General features: G+C 38.1%; 1 pseudogene; it reads right to left on the bottom strand.

Annotated features, from left to right (window-relative positions):
• Window positions 1–584: 584 nt before the first annotated feature.
• LOC107532001 (small ribosomal subunit protein eS24 pseudogene) lies at window positions 585–1,689 on the bottom strand (annotated as a pseudogene).
• Window positions 1,690–5,836: the final 4,147 nt, after the last annotated feature.

The raw sequence follows: 5,836 nt of genomic DNA, 5'->3' as shown, positions 1-5,836 counted from the left end.
TCTCCTCAAGTGCACATAGGACATTTTCAAAGATAGACCACATGTCAGGACACAAAACAATTGTCTACAAGTTCAAGAAGATTGAAATCATATCAAGCATCTTCTGCAACAGTTACATCATAGAATGCTATGCAGCTATAAAAATGAAGGATCCCTTACCCTTTGAGACAGCATGTTGGGACCTGGAGAGTATTATGCTAAGAGAAATAAGCCAGTCAGAGAAAGATAAGTGTCACATGATCTTACTCATATGTGGAATCTAATGAACAAAATAAAATGATGAACAAAATAGGTCCAGAAACATAGAAGCATGGAACAGACTCACAAATTTCAGAAGGAAGTCAGGGGTGTGTGGATGTGGAGATTAACCTAAAAACATATATGCATATATGCATAACCCCTGGACACAGACAGCAGTGTAATGGAGGCCTGAGGGGAGGGGTGCATGGGGGAGGGGATCAATGGGGGAAGAAGGGGGATCTCTGTAATACTTTCAACAACAAATATAAATTTTAAAAAATGGAACTGCCTTCTGACACAGCAATTCCACTTGTGTATATATCTAAAGAAATCCAGAACACTAATTTGAAAAGATATGTGCATCTGTATGTTCGTTGCAGCATTATTTACAATAGCCAAGATATGAAAGCAACACAAGTGCCCATCAATAGACATGTGGATGAAAATGTGGTGGTACATTTATACAATGGAATACTACTTGGCCATAAAAAGTACAAAATCTTACCATTTGTGACAGCATGGATGGGCCTAGAGGGTATTATGCTATGTGAAATCTAAATGACAATGTAAATGAACAAACGAAACAGAAACAGACTCATGGTCACAGAGGACAGACTGATGGTTACAAGAGAAGAAGTGGTTTGGGCTACTGGATGAAAAAAGTGAAGGGATTAGAAATACAAATTGGTAGTTCCAAATTCTGTAGTCATGGGGATGTAAAGTATAACACAGGGAATAAAGTCAATAATATTGTAATAACTATGTATGGTGCCAGGTGGGTACTGGAAATATCAGGAGAACATTTTGCAAAGTATATGATTATCTCACAATGTCTTATATACCTATGTTCCCTTTTTATCTCTGGATCTCTCCTGCATGTGGGGTCACTGACTCTCTCATGTAAGCAGGGTTCCCATACATATGCATGTATTAAATTTGGTTATTTTGTATTGCTAATCTGTCTCATGTCTATTTTTTTAAGTTTTGAGTTTGTTGATACTCATGAAAAATCTGCACAATCCCCACAGATAAGGTCACTGAAGAAACTTTATCTTTTTGCCAGCACCAACAACAGCCTTTGCAGTCCTCTTGACTTCATTCTGTTCTAGCATTCCTTTTGCTGTTTTCTTGAGGTCTTCTTTTCATACAGGCCATGTCTTGCAAGCCCATGTTTGAGTTCATTTTTCTTTGCATAATCCAAGGAATCATAAATTGTGCCAAAGCCAGTTGTCTTGCCACCACCAAAATGGGTTCTAAATCCAAAAACAAAGATGGCATCTGGTTGTGGCCTTGTACATTTTGGCTAGTTTTTCCCCAAATTTCTGTCTTAGGTCCTGTTGCCTTCCCAGGGTAAAGGACCTTGAAGAACATTTGTTTCCACTGAAGTAGTCTGTTGGTCATGAATTTCCTAGTGTGGACAGTTACTGTGTCGTTCAGGATGGAAGAACTGTCTCATGTCTATTTCATTGTGTTATACACCTGAAACTAATACAATGATATATGTCAATGATATCTTTAAAACATTTTTAATTAATTGATTAATTAAATTAATTATATGCATATTCTTAGATTCATCAGCCCAGTTTGAAATCTAGCCTACAGAAATAACAACATTAATATTTATGTATAAAGATGCTTGCTGCACCAGCAAAATAGCAAAATAATGAAAACTTAAATGCTCATTAAATAGACTAATAGTTAATAAGATTATGAAATACTATAGCCATCTTTTTCACGAGATAAACTTGTATGTACTAACCTAGAAAACAGTCCATATTGAATTAAGTGATTGTTCTTAATTGCACACTGGTATTATTGGCATTATGAATGTGTCTGTTATCTACTGGTGTGTGTAACTTTGGGGGGAAAGTTGAAAAGGTTACAAATCAAATATAGAGTGGTTAATGGAGTATAGCTTTACTCTTTCATCCCTTACTCTAAATTCTTTGTGTTTTATTAAATAGAGCAATTTAGGTGGTTTTTATTTGTTGTACTTAAGATCACACACTTAGTGGCAAAGTTGAGCAATGAATCCCAGCAGTCTGGTTCCAAAGGCCCTGCTTATAACTATTCACTAAACTGCCTTTATCTGGAGCACTATATAAAATACAAACTAATAAACTTAGAATTTATTTTATTTAGTTCTTAATTAAGTGTGACTATCACAGCCAGAGTGACTATATATCCCTGATTCCATCTATGAGTCCTGAGTACCTTTTGTTTCCCAGTCCTGACCCATAACATTTAAGGCCCTAGTTATTCTCTCAGAGATCTAGTTACAGGAAAGAAAAATCAAAGACCTAATTACAGAGCTTTAAAAGAAATCACTGTTAATTGTGGTGCCCTTAAAATGACAACAACTTCAGTTTGGGCATGTAATTAAGCCAATTACCTTGAAAAATACTACTGAAAATTTCAGTAAGCAACCCCTCTGGCCCCCTTTGCCTGGCTTCCCTGCCATTGTTTGGAACTTGTTTTGAAGCACAATAGGCTCTTTGTTGCAGAGACACCGGTTAAAAAATGCTCAAGCTCATAGGTGACAGGATCCCTTCATAATTAATCCCATGATGACCCCACCCCACCCTCCAGAAGTTTTTAGGCTGTAAAGGTTCTCATGTATATGCCTGTTACAACCAAGTCCTTTTAGTCCTATTCTTGTCTCACCCTTCCAACCTCCTCTGCAATTTCTTCTTCCTTAAGGCATTTTATTTAAGTAGAGACACTGTTACATAAAGGAGGCAAAGAAGATCTTCTTGCCTATACAACTAAAGGAATCCTCTTAAAATGAGTTGAGATAGGATTAGTGAAAAAAAGAAACCCTTCTGCCAAAAAAAGCAAAAAATTGTTGTTAATAGTGCCCCGAATTAATTAGATGGGCAATTACATTACTAATTTTTTCCCTTATCTCCAGCAGCTTTTAGAAGACTCTGATTTACCAGGCATATTTTCTGGCCAAGATTTCTCTTATGGAAAATTTTGCTTTACCTAGTCAAAGCACATGACAGCAATTTAAAGCACATGTAAGATTAAAGAGGTTCCAATTTTTTTCTCAGCATATTTTAAAATTACCCTGGTCTTTTCCATTCCTCTTTACAATATATTTGTCCAGAAGCTTGGGAACTATGCATGCATTCTAACAAATGTAAAAATATTTTTGTTCTTGGAGGTCTGCGTAAAACTCCACAACAGATATGATGAATATTTAAGATTGATATTGGTCTTACTTACGATTTGGAGAAATAACTCTGTAGCAATATATGTCTCATGCGTATCCGTATACAGATGAAAATGGTGGCTAAATCTTCCCCCAAAATATGCCCAGTTAGCACATACAGTAGTACCATGATGCCCAATAATGCTTACAGGATTCTGTCATCTACTAACATTTTTGAGGGTTTTTTTTTTCATTTTCCCCAGAGTGAAATGAATGAACCAACTTTTCCTAATCTTCATATTAAATCATTGAGAAACTGTCTGCCATAGCAGCCAATTTCCATAAAGACTGCAATGAGATGATAATTTGACTACAAAAAGGCACCCTATCAACCCCAACTTGTTCCAGGAAATGGTCAGCCATGGAAAACCCTTCACTCTAAACATTTAATAATTAATTGTTCCTCTTTTATTATTATTTTTTAAACATATATTTATTGATTTTAGAGAGAGGAAAGGAGAGAAAGAGAGATGGAAACATCAATGATGAGAGAGTCATTGATAGAGCCCACAACCCGGGCATGTGCCCTGACCGGGAATTGAACCCCGATCGCCTGGCTCAACCACTGAGCCACACCTGGCCGGGCAATTGTTTCTCTTTTAAAATGACCCTAAACTGCTTACCCTCTTATGGCCAAATGTACCTGATGACCAACTAGAAAGTCTCCCTGTTTTCAAAATTTCCACCAATTAATGGAATTAATAAATCCTCGCCAATCAGAGACTGCCTTTTCACTAGATAAACTCACACCTTTCTAGCACTATTGAAAGCCTGCTGAAATTAAAGTGATTGCAGAGGATCCCCTTGCTACAAATTTATAAATAAATAACCTGGGTTCATTTTGTATCATGTTTAGTTTTTGTCTTTAACAAAATAATTATATATATTATGTTAAACAATCTCCTAAATACCTCTGAATCTTACTCACCCCATCCCCATGATCAATACTAATATCCTTATTGTGCCAGAAGGTGATCTCTTTGTTTCCAATGTTCTTTTCTTTCTTTCTTTTTAATTGATTTGAGAGAGAAAAATTTGTTGTTTGGTTTATTTATTTATTTATTTTTTGGCTAAACCTCACTCAAGGATATTTTTTCCATTGATTTTTAGAGAGAGAGGAAGGGAGAGAGAAACACCCATGTGAGAGAAAAACATGGATCAGCTGCCTCCTGCACACCACAACCAGGGATTGAGCCCACATCCTGAGCATGTGCCCCAACCATAAATCAAACCAGCAACCCTTCAGTGCACTGGAAAACGCCCAACCAACTGAGCCTCACTGGCCAGGGCTGCTGTCATCTTTTTGTAAAGCTTTCTCTTGCCTTCATTCTTCTGGCAGAGATGATAATTCTTCCTTTGCATCACTGCTTTACCTGAAACTTGCTCTTTCATAGCCCTCGATGCACTTTAATATAATTATGTCCTTATGTTAGTATTTTACTAAGCTTTTTGAGGGAATATAATTCTATTCCATTTCCTAGTAAACATTTGTTATTCTGACATACAATAATAGACATTTTCAAAGAAGGGGAAATTTTAATTTTTTATAGCCCATTGAGGCTCTTCAGTGAAGGAAGAAAATGGAAATAATAATTAGTAATTACCTTTAAGTGTTATTCTGAAGACTAAATTAGTGGTGCTAAAACTTGACCATATATTGGAATCCCTCAGGATACTGGAATAATATAAATATCCAGATCTAAGGCCACATATTCTGATTCATAATCTGTAAATGGAGAGCTCATGAATCTGTATGTATGTAGATACCCAGAGGATCTACACTGGACATCTAGGTCTGAAACCAGAGAATTTAATGTCATAAATTATATAAACTCTCAGCACAATGTATAGCCTATGGTAAATGCTCAGTAAATGTTAGCTATAAGTGATAGCACCTTATAAGTGTCCTACCACTTTATAATTTATAAAGAACTCACACAAGAATTATCGCTTTTGGAGAAACAAGCTGGCGGCATAGGTAACAGCTGCACCCGCCGCCTCCCACAACCACATCAAAATTACAACTAAAACACAGAACCACCGTCACTCAGAGCCTCCTGAGATCCGGCTGCACAGAAGCCCCACAACCAGGGAGCTGGAGGAGCATCGAGACCGGGAGGAGGGGCGAAGACGCGGGCAGATCGGGGCTGAATCCCAGAGACTCGGCCACGGGCCTACACTCGGTCCCGCAGGTTAAACCCAGGAGGGAATCTCGGCAGTGGAGGTTTCCCGGAGGAGTGAGGTGTCCCAGCCCCACAGCAGGCCCCCAGCCCAGGGCTCCAGGGCCAGGAAGAGACGTCCCCACAACTTCGGGGTGTGAAACCAGCGGGGACTGTCCCTGAGGGTCGTGGAGGCTGCAGGAGCCCCAGCAGCTCCTCTAAA

The sequence above is a fragment of the Miniopterus natalensis genome, chromosome 1 (genome assembly GCF_054644295.1).
Source record: "Miniopterus natalensis isolate mMinNat1 chromosome 1, mMinNat1.hap1, whole genome shotgun sequence".
Taxonomy (NCBI): domain Eukaryota; kingdom Metazoa; phylum Chordata; class Mammalia; order Chiroptera; family Miniopteridae; genus Miniopterus; species Miniopterus natalensis.
Note: the sequence above shows the minus strand (reverse complement) of the source record. Positions and strands in the feature narration are given on the sequence as shown.